This window comes from Dendropsophus ebraccatus, chromosome 3 (assembly GCF_027789765.1).
Source record: "Dendropsophus ebraccatus isolate aDenEbr1 chromosome 3, aDenEbr1.pat, whole genome shotgun sequence".
Taxonomy (NCBI): domain Eukaryota; kingdom Metazoa; phylum Chordata; class Amphibia; order Anura; family Hylidae; genus Dendropsophus; species Dendropsophus ebraccatus.
Genome location: NC_091456.1, coordinates 72,230,537 through 72,242,409, shown reverse-complemented (window position 1 = coordinate 72,242,409; position 11,873 = coordinate 72,230,537).

The window sequence follows — 11,873 nt, the reverse complement described above, 5'->3', positions numbered from 1 at the left end:
CCCCCCTTCCTTGCTGGGATGGGTGCAGTGCTGGGGAGGGGGTGGGGAGAGCTCTATACTCACCCCGATGTTGTCTCTTTGCTGGTCCGCAGCACAATGAAGTCACTGTACTGCGGACCGGCTTTTTATATGTGCGCTCAGCCAATCAGCCAATCAGCTGAGCGCACATATAATTCTAAATGTTTCTTCTAATAATGCTATTGTGATAACATAATTAGAAGAAACATTTGATGTTTTAATTAAAGTAAAGTGTTGATTAGTGCAGAATGCTCTATTTACCGGGAATATGAATTAACGGCTTAATGGAGCTTCCTGTACTAATTAATATTTAATTAATAAAACACATTTTTGTTGTAATAAAATCAGTTTCGTTGTTCAATAATTTAATTTAAACAAATCCATCATTGTGCAATTAAATATACTGTCAAAAAATAAATATATAAATATACATTTATTTATATATATATTTATTTTAACAGTATATTTAATTGCAAAATGATGGATTCGTTTAAATTTAATTATTAAACAACGAAAAGGGACTTTATTACAACGAAAATGTGTTTTATTAATTCAATATATTAACCATGAGAGACATCGGCATACTGCAGAGGATCGCAAACCCCGGTAATAGTGATTCCTGTAAACTGTGTTCCCTGCTTTCCCAGATGCATCCAGAGATGTTTGCATCAATTTCTAAAGATTTTATTTGTTATTTTTAGTTGAACCAGATTTCCAAGTAAATGACCATATGTTTTCAGCCGCATGTCTATTTTTTCCCACGGCCGTAGTTTCAGCGGCACATTTTCAGCCGCGTAAAAAATACAGCAGCACAAATACATAGTGTGAACATAGCCTATATGGTTAAAAATAAAAATGTGGAACAGAGGGCTGCATACAGCCAGGGGTTTTAAGGGGGTCTCTAAGGCTTATGTTGGCTTACAGACACTGTCGGTTCATTACAGCAGTAAATGTGAATGGAGTTTTCATTTTAATGACTACATCTAAATAAATCCTTCTATGAAAATACATTGAAACATGGCATTGAGTGTAGTACCTGAACTAAAGTATGTCACAGGGCCAATAGACACCAGATAGTCCCCAGCTTACTACTTAAAACCTTATGTGCCAAAGCAGAGAGATATTTCTAAGCATAAACTTCTACGCGTTCCACTGACAACTATTAAAGGGGAACTCCAGACAAGGAAAACTTGTTTTCTATTAAAAGTACATTAAAAGTTATATAGATTTGTCTGTATAATGTATTACCATATCTGTACGGTTCTGCCACACTGGTAGCTGATAGAAATCCAGAAAGTGAAGAAAAATGGCCTCTGTGCCAATCCACTTTGTCTCCTGCTCCCACTGCTATCCCCCCTTAAAGGGAACCAATCACCCAGAAAATCAATGTAAAGACAAGGATATGTGCTGATAGATCACCCAGCACACTTCCCAAATATGCCCCTGTAACCTCTGTGCCCCCCTCAATTAGACAGTAATCTTACTTTGTTCAGGTCACGCGCTGTATGTAAATTTTTGCTAAGTAGTCCTGGTGGGCGTATGTAGTCCTGGTGGGCGTATGTAGTCACGGTCCGGGGGCGTATCTAGTCACGGTCCGGGGGCGTATGTAGTCACGGTCTGGGGCTGTAATCACGCCCAGAGGGGCGTGATTCGGAGGCTTGCGGTCCAGTGACGTCATCCGGCGGCTTGCGTTCCGCGTCGCGGCCGCGCCGACGTGTTCGGGAACACGCGCATGCGCAGTACGTCAGCGTCGTCTCCCGCCGTACTGCGCATGCGCGTGTTCCCGAACACGTCGGCGCGGCCGCGACGCGGAACGCAAGCCGCCGGATGACGTCACTGGACCGCAAGCCTCCGAATCACGCCCCTCTGGGCGTGATTACAGCCCCAGACCGTGACTACATACGCCCCCGGACCGTGACTAGATACGCCCCCGGACCGTGACTACATACGCCCACCAGGACTACATACGCCCACCAGGACTACTTAGCAAAAATTTACATACAGCGCGTGACCTGAACAAAGTAAGATTACTGTCTAATTGAGGGGGGCACAGAGGTTACAGGGGCATATTTGGGAAGTGTGCTGGGTGATCTATCAGCACATATCCTTGTCTTTACATTGATTTTCTGGGTGATTGGTTCCCTTTAAGAGACAAATCTTCCATGCTTCTGTCTCACATTGTGTGTGTTTGCTGAGCGCAGGTTGATGATGCAGACAGGGGTTAGGCCGTAATGTTACAGGAGGCTTGGCTGGATCCCCCAATCCCCTGAGTGATTCACCATTCCTGACCGGCCTCTTTAACCTTTAGTGTACACCTGAGCAGGCGAGGACTGACAGAAGCAGCTGCTGAAACTTTACTGATTGTGTAAAAGACTGCAGTGAAATTAGGGCAATGTTCACACATATTGGAGTGTCATTGTAGTACTGCAGCGTATTCACAAAAATGATGCAGTAACACAAGTAAATGATGCTAAACGGCAAAGAGGATCAGAGCCGGCACTGCCAATCCCACCTACACAAAAAACAAGGCATAAACAGTATATCCCATGTAAGATATAATCAGACAAAGTCTTTATCGTGGGGCTCAACTTCAAAGATAAAAGATGCTCGATCATAATACATGCATGGAGATGAAAAGAAGAGAAAATGTAAAATTAAATTCTTTACTTTATTCCAATCCCTGCTTTACAGTAGGGGGGAGAGGGGTGTGTGTGTGATAAAGTACTGCAAATAAGCCTAGATGTTCTGCAACAGCTTTGGGTGGGGAATGTGCAGGCTGGAGGACTGTGATGAACAGTTGAGCGAAAGCAATGCATTCTGGAACCTGTAGTACTGAGTACAACTGCTCAACCAAGAAATACAGCCACACAATACAGAACAAAGACCCCCAAAACAAATGGATTTTTGGTAGTTTCAAAACTGAGATAGACAGGTAAGCAATTCTATATGCTTCTGCAGCAGGTTTATTTATTTTTTTTTTTACCTCTACCTGGAGTTCACCTTTAATTTGAATGGTCACCATTTATTCAGCAGCAACGGCTGTGGTATCAACTGTATGACTGTATTTGAGGTTCTACTGCAATAACAGCAGATTCGTGCGATAAAATATCTGCTTATATTGCTTTTATTATTTTATATTTGTGGTAAATGATTCCATGTGAAACTTGTGTTAAAAACAAGTCTGCAATATATATGCTAAAAAATGTTTAAAATGTGTGACCGTGGCTTTCAAAGGGAATATGTGCCACAGTTCACACTGTAAGTTGTAACACAAATTTATGTGAACGTTCTAAAGGGGTTATCCAGCGCTACAAAAACATGGCCACTTTTGCCCTACACTTGTCTCCAGTTCTGGTGCGGTTTGCAATTAAGCACAAGAATGTTTATCAGTGATTCAGCATGCAGGTTAACCCCATAGAAATGGGTCTACTCTATGTCCAGAAAGTCTCTGTGCAACTCAGGCCTTACACTGATGAAGCTGATTCTATGATAAAAAAAATTAAATTAAAATTATTCCATGTTTTATTGGAAAACATCCATCTTTTCCCTGTATCAAAAGATTCCTATGGTGGAAAAGCTTCAAGTAGAAGAAATACTGTACAGTAATACATTCTACAACTAGAGGTGGATTAAGCACTAAGCCCCTAGGCAGCTGTCTAGGGTCCTGTGCAATCTGGATGACCTACTTAAATGAGGGTAGGCAGTGATTTGCATGCACGTTCTTAGTGAGCATGATGCTGAAACAGTAACCAATTATTAATACTGACCATTGAAATCTTATATTGTCCAACTTGATCTCCCTCATAATTGAGCTGTTTTTTTGGCTATGTTCACACAACATATGTGTTGTGGAAATCATGACAGTTGCAACAACGGCCGTGATTTATACAGCACACACGTTGTATGTAAAAGCATAGAATTTCTAGCGGTGCCGCAAGAAACTGACATGTCAGTTTCCTGCGGCAGCTATTCAGTGAATAGCGTCCGCAGAAAACCCTGTCAGTTCACACAATGGAGCGTGCAGGGAATTCGGATGCGGGCGTGCATGGATGCGCCCACATCTGGATTCAGCGGCGAAAAAGATCATCCGGCCAGTACTGCAGTATCGGCTGGGATGATCTTTTCTGACACCGGCTGTTCCGTCACGGAATGGCCAGTCTCTTACGCCATGTAAACATGCCACCATTCCTACAGTGTGGTCACTGTGCTGGAATTTTTTATATGAAGGGGGGGGGGGAGGAGGTAATATGTACCTGACATTACTAAAGAGGTACTGTGGGTAGTTTTTCTGCAGGGTCGTACACAGACTGTAGAGAGACCCTATGCAAAAAATGTGCTTGGGCCCCCCATAACATATTTGTACCACTTACAATCCTTTGCAATATAAGTGATTATAGTACAGTTACATCCAGTGAGTTATGGGGGGCATCTTTTTTAAATCAATTGCAGGTGACAATTACTCTTATTAGAGTAGATCACTTCTTTCTTTATCTGGCCCCGGCCATCATGAAGCCTTTTACCAGCCACAAATCATCTCTGCAGAATTTGTCGGGCAAGCATTTTAGGCTCCTTGCTCCAGCAACATCCTCACCTCCATACATACTCCCTATTTTATATAACCCACATAGTAATAATGCCCACTTTGTACCCCTATATAGTAGACCTCTGATATGCCCTTAAATAGTAGTTATCCACCTCTGGGCTCCATATTGCAGTTAGTTCTTCCATATGCCCAATATAGTGTGCTCCAGTATAGCAGCTAGGTCCCCTATGTACTCCCAAATATAGTATATAGCTCCCCTCTGTAACCCCATGTAGTATATATGCCCCCACTGCGCCTCCATATAGTACATAGGTCCCCTGTGTACCCTTGTGTAGTATATATATCCCCTCTGTATCCCCATGTTGTATACAGATTATCCATGCCCCCAATGTAATATATAGGTCCCCTATGTTTCCCCACAAAGTATGTATGTCACCTGTGGGCCCCATCTAGTATTTAGGTCCCCTCTGTACCCCCATGCAGTATTTATGTCCTCTCTTTACCCCAATGTTGTATATAGGGCCCCTCTGGGCCTCTGTAGCTTATAGGTCCTCTCTGTGTCCCCACATAGTATAAAGACTGGATGGCAACCTGCACAACCTCTTAATGAAAAATGTCTGGCCTTGGCTCCTTTCCTGCTATCTGCTTCTTAGTTTCTGCTTCTGTGTCCCCTTTCACTCTTTAACTTTCCAGCTAACAATCCAATACGAGGTAGCTGAGAAAATAAAAGTGAAGCATATATGCTGTAGCTATCATATCTAAAGCGTACAGAAGCTTCAGCCAAGACACTGAGACTATTATTTACCCTTTTGAGTTGATCATTATGAAAGTCAATCGGGGAGAGTCAGATATTCTCATTGACAACATTTCTATAAAATTTTCTGGTTTCCAATGCAAAACAGCTCTTTGAGTTTACAAGTTGGGCACCTATGCTAAACTATCCCATATTGGATTCACTAGCAGTATCATTATTATCAGTGGGCAATTACATAGCCTGTCTTCCTGGGTTATGGCCAGGTTGATGTGAAAGGGGGCTGACAACCAAGTAAATCAGATCAGGCTCCATGTGCTTTTTTTTTTTTACCCCGGCTTACTGTTGTTCTTCATACAGATCTTACAACACATATGTGCCAATTTTTGTAGATTGGCTGGCATAGTAGTAGGAATTACTGCCCTACCCATGAAGGACTCTGGTAGTGTGACTGATGTACAACCATTGGACATGACTACCAAAACAAATATACTGTATGGCTGGGTTCATTGGATGTTATTTAGGAAAGACAGGCGTTATTTTAACATGGGGAGAACCTAGCCTATAGCAGCATTATCTACTAGGAGCATTATCCACTAGGAGGAAAAATGGTAGAGATGAGCGAATTTACAACAATAACAAAGCGAAGTGCTTTGTTATCTCTGCAATCATTATCCTGCTTCCATTTAACTGATGGAGCGTCATGGCAGTCAGGTAAATGGGAGCAGGCTGATGAGTGCATTGCCGAGATAACAAAGCGCTTTGCTTCGTTATTACTGGGAATTCGCTCATCTTTAGAAAATGGTTAATATTTTTATGTGTGTTTCGTGCTTAGGGATCCTATGTTATTATATAGTCATTAAATAACATTAATGTTTGTACAGTGGAAAGGCACAGGCAAGGCTGAGCACTACACATAATCCAAAACTGACGCACACACAAAGCAAAGTATGCACCCTCAAGGATAGTCATGTAAAAAAATAATGATAGAGACTGCACGGGAAAGTCAGGTGATGTTTATTTCTGAGCTGTTTCCCCTGTGTGATGTAATGTCATCTCATGGCTGTTCATTCTGAATAATGATAATGCTTTCATCTTGTTCAGATAAAGCTTGGCAACATGCCAGAAATGCTTTGTTGGCTGGAAGCTCTGAATTACAGTTTAGCTTTATAGTTTGCAAATAGTATATTCAACATTCAGCTAAACTACTTTTTCATTTCTCTGCAACATATTCCAGTACAATCCAGTATAGCCAAGCAGTCTTTAGTCTTCTCTCAGTTCTTCCTAATGTGTTTCCCTCCTTTTGCAGTTGAGCCATGAAAGCAATGGTAGATCCGTATCCAAATAGATACTGATGAATCCTTGATCCAGTATTTGTGAGGGCAAGAATAGGGCTTAGCAGGGATGTAACTATGGCCGTAGCAGCCATAGCGGCTGCTATGGGGCCTGTCGTGAACATTTGCACCACCTGGCGGTCAAGCAGGCTTCCTGGATGCTGCAAATTTCCCTTTAACTACAAGCGCACCTGTCGAACACTTGCAGTTAAATGTTAAAGGTTATGATGACACTTGACGAGTTTGTGGTCATTCGGGGGATGGGGGGGATGTTACCAATCAAAAGTTTGCTATAGTTACGCCCCTGGGTTTATTCCTATGTTAGGGTTTAGGGTTTATTCCCATGTTTCGTAAAACACAGAAACCTGTTTTATGGAACATGGGAACATGGATTATGAAACATTGGAATAAGCCCTTACTGTTAAAGCTACCTGAGAGGCTGGTGGAATCCCTTGTTGAAACCCTGAATGCAAGTATAACATGAGTTTATCATAAGTTATTCATATCAGCAGGAATGTATAGGTAGGCCTGTGTTTGCAGCTGAAAACGGAACTGAATCACCTGGGTAATATAGATGTATGACAAAAGTTCACGTTTTCATGATTACTTCAGGACATCAATGGAACACACTAAAGAAAACCGGTTTACGTGTAAAGTCCTCATACACATAACAGAGGAGATATTTAAAAGTGTATGCCAGAATTGTAGCAACATTTGCAAAAATGCAAATGGATGATAATCGTTTGGGCAATGGGGCCTTAACACATTTCTGTGTCTGTATTGTCCTAGCCTGTCCGTGGGTCTATTGATTCAAACTGATAGCATTATAAAGATCTGATATAGGGTGAGAGGAGCTGGGGAGACAGGAGCGGGGGAGAGACAGGAGAGGTGAGAGGAGCAAGAGACAGGAACGGGGGAGACGGGAGCCGTGACAGGAGCGGGGAAGAGACAGGAGAGGTCACAGGAGCGGGGGAGAAACAGGAGAGGTGAGAGGAGCATGAGACAGGAACGGGGGAGACGGGTGCGGTGACAGGAGCGGGAAAGAGACAGGAGAGGTGACAGGAGCGAGTAGCAGCAGGGAATATGGGAGCGGGGGAGAGACAGGAGCGATGGAGAGACAGGAGCAGTGACAGGAGCAGGGAATATGGGAGCGGGGTAGAGACAGGAGCAGTGACAGGAGCAGGGAATATGGGAGCGGGGTAGAGACAGGAGCAGTGACAGGAGCAGGGAATATGGGAGCGGGGTAGAGACAGGAGCAGTGGAGAGACAGGAGCGGTGACAGGAACTGGGGAGAGACAGGAGCGGGGGAGATGAGAGCGGAGGACAGGAGCTGGGAAGAGACAGTAGCGGGGGAGATGTGAGTGGTGACAGGAGTGGGGGAGAGACAGGAGCAGGTGACTGGAGCAGGGGAGACAGGGATCGGTCACAAGAAAACATAATAAGTCAGTGGTGTAAAACTCAGGCCCTCCAGCTGTTACAAAACTATACTTCCCATCATGCCTGGGCAGCCTAGCCAAGGAATTGTAGTTTTGTAACAGCTGGAGGGCCTGAGTTTGACGTGTGTAATAAGTGATCAGTGAACAATATTTTTGCTGCCTTTAGTTGCCTTAATCTTCTAAAACATTGGTCTGAATGAGCTAATTCAAGCAAATAGCATGTTATATTAGCAGGGCTAAACCAATAAACACTTTTATATAGACTCCAGTATTACTTTATATATAGTGTACACCACCATCTCCAGAGAAAACAAGCCGACGCCACGCACCTGGGAGAAGAAAGAATAAAAATATTGCAGGCACCCAGCTGCTCAGCTTGCTAGGTGGATAAAGTGTCTGTTGTCCATAGTCTAAGATGATGTTGATCCTAACCAAAACCTATTATCTGCTTCAGTGGCCTGGAACGATTGCGTTCTACATGCTGCAGTGTTTTGAGTCAATTACAGCGGCTCTGGAATGGTACTCTTGCATGTGATGGCTGCTGCCTTCTCTACCGTTTAGTTCTGTCTTGCTGAGCAAGGAGATGAATATTGCTGCTTAAAGGGCCAATTGAATTTGTATAGCACAGATTCTATGTATTTATCAGTGGGTGAAGTCTGTGTGCAGCGTTGGCTTTCCACAACGTCTGTTACGATTCAGTGCTTCAATATTTCCAACTGCATTATCCCTGCTAAAATCTTACAAATCAATTTGTTATATAGGTAGATATAAACATTTCTACATCTCACACATGCTCTCACTGTCAAAATTTGTAACGCGTAAAATGCTTCACATAAAAACGGTAGCGCCATTGTACAATAGAGTGCAATCAAAGCTACATATGAAAATTATATTAACCCCCTTCAGGTTGGGGCTGATTTTCAGGGACAAGTGATTTTTTTTCCTACTCATTTAAAAAGCTACTAGCACCTAATTGTAGAGCATACAGTTTGTTGGGTAACTTTTATACATTTTTTTTCTATGTATGGTGGGTGAGAGCCTATATAGGAAAACAAGCAATTCTGCATTTTTTTCTTAAGTCTTTGGGTCATGTATAAAATTAGCAGTATCAAATGCATTACGTTTTCTTACTTTTGCATATCAGGGTAAAAACAAGTCACAGGGTGAAAGTAACTACCTGGAGAGCTTAGAGACAGGATTGTGTTCAGACACAAATCTGGAGAAAGGAACACAGTGGCCTCTATGCTTCTAAAATGGAAGATGTTTGTAACAACCCAGCCCCTTCCTAGAGCTCGCGGCAACCACCATAGTAAGTAATTGGGAAAGGAGTGCCCGAGAACTCAATGGTCCCTCTGGCTGAGCTTCAAACAACCTGTGGGAAAAACTTTCAGAAGGTCACCCTTCACAGCAGCACTCCACCAAACTGGGCTTTCTGGCAGAGTGGCCACAAAGAAGCTTCTTCTCGGTAAAAGACACATGAAAGGCTGTGTGCAAAAAGTTTCCAAAGGATTTCAGACTGTGAGGAGGAAGATTCTCCCACCTGTAGAGAGTATGTAAGGTCGCTGTTAGACCGTGAGCTGTGTGTCCTAACACAATTACAGTTAAAAACGGAGCCCGCAGGTAACTTCCTGTCTGTAGCCAATAGAAGCCTATAGCATTAATTCCTCCAGGAGACACATGCCTAGAATGGTTGTCACTGTGTGGGAGCTGGGGTGAGTAAATATATTTTTTTATTTATTTTTTTATCTTGGCGATAGGGCACAGGGGGAATCTACCTACAGTACTGTGCCCTATCTACAGGGATAAAAATACCTTCTGAGGGGGAGATCTACAGGTTAAAACTACGTACTCAAGGCCTATATACAGAGGGAAGTGACCTACTGGGGGCTATCTACAGGAGCAAAGTACCTACTGGGGGCTTTCTGCAGGGCAAAATTATGTACTGGAAGCTATCTACAAAGGAAAACTGGGTGTCTATCTATAAAGCGAAACCACCTACTAGGGGTGTTTATACTGGGAAAACTACTTACTGGGGGGGAGAAATTGTTTACTGGGGGCCTATCTATCTGGAAAATTACCTACTGACTGCCTTTATTATATGGGAATTATCTACTGGGGAACCTATATACCGGGGAATCTACCTACTGGGGGCTATCTACAGGGGGGAACTGTGTACTGGCGGGCTATCTCCAGAAAGAACCAACGATTTTGGAGCCTATATAATAGGGACTTTATCTTGGGAAATTTACCTACTGGCACAACTATATATAAGGGAAACTACCTACTAGAGACACCTGCCTAACCTTTGCCCCAAACCATTTACCTAACTACCTAATGCTGCGTTTACACGGAGCGATAATTCGCCCAATCGATCGTTTAATGATTTTGAAGCAACGATTTGGTTTTTATAACGATCAGCGTTTAGACAAATAAATCGTTTTTATTTCCTTTCCGATGTACTGACTGGTACTGTCAGAGTGATTTGGCAAGGACGTTGGGATCTCTCCGTCTTCTGCCAGCCATCACAAGAAGCAGGGCAGGAATAGGAGGGGACTGAGAAGCACTACAGTCATGGCCAAAAGTTTTGAGAATGACACAAATATATTTTCACATGATCTGCTGCTCTCTGGTTTTTATCACATACAGAAATATAATTGCAATCATATTATGAGTAACAAAAGCTTATATTGACAGTTAGAATGAGTAAATGCAGCAAGTCAATATTTGCAGTGTTGACCCTTCTGCTTCAGGACCTCTGCAAATCTCCCTGGCATGCTCTCAATTAGCTTCTGGACCAAATCCTGACTGATAGCAGTCCATTCTTGCACAATCAATGCTTGCACTTTGTCAGAATTTGTTGGTTTTTGTTTGTCCACCTGTCTCTTGATGATTGACCACAAATTCTCAAAGGGATTAAGATCTGGGGAGTTTCCAGGTCATGGACCCAAAATCTCTATGTTTTGTTCCCTGAGCCATTTAGTTATCACCTTTGCTTTATGGCAAGGTGCTCCATCATGCTGGAAAAGGCATTGTTGATCGCCAAACTGCTCTTGGACGGTTGGGAGAAGTTGCTCTTGGAGGACATTCTGGTACCATTCTTTATTCATGGCTGTGTTTTTAGGCAAGATTGTGAGAGAGCCGATTCTCTTGGCTGAGAAGCTACCCCACACATGAATGGTTTCAGGATGCTTTACAGTTGGCATGAGACAAGACTGGTGGTAGCGCTCACCTCGTCTTCTCTGAATAAGCTGTTTTCCAGATGTCCCAAACAATCGGAAAGGGGATTCATCAGCAGTCCACTCCCTGTATCTTTTGCAGAAAATCAGTCTGTCCCTGATGTTTTTTCTGGAGACAAGTGGCTTCTTTGCTGCCCTGCTTGAGACCAGGCCTTGCTCCAAGAGTCTCCGCCTCACAGTGCATGCAGATGCACTCACACCTGCCTGCTGCCATTCCTGAGCAAGCTCTGCACTGCTGGTAGCCCGATCCCGCAGCTGAAACACTTTTAGGAGACGGTCCTGGCGCTTGCTGGTCCTTTTGGCAACAATGGAACCTCTCTCCTTGAAGTTCTTGATGATGCGATAGATTGTTGACTAAGGTGCAATCTTTCTAGCTGCGATACTCTTCCCTTTTAGGCCATTTTTGTGCAGTGCAATGATGAATGCACGTGTTTCTTTAGAGATAACCATGGTTAACAGAAGAGAAACAATGATGCCAAGCACCAGCCTCCTTTTAAATTGTCCGGTGGTGTCATTCTTACTTAATCATGACAGATTAATTTCCAGCCCTGTCCT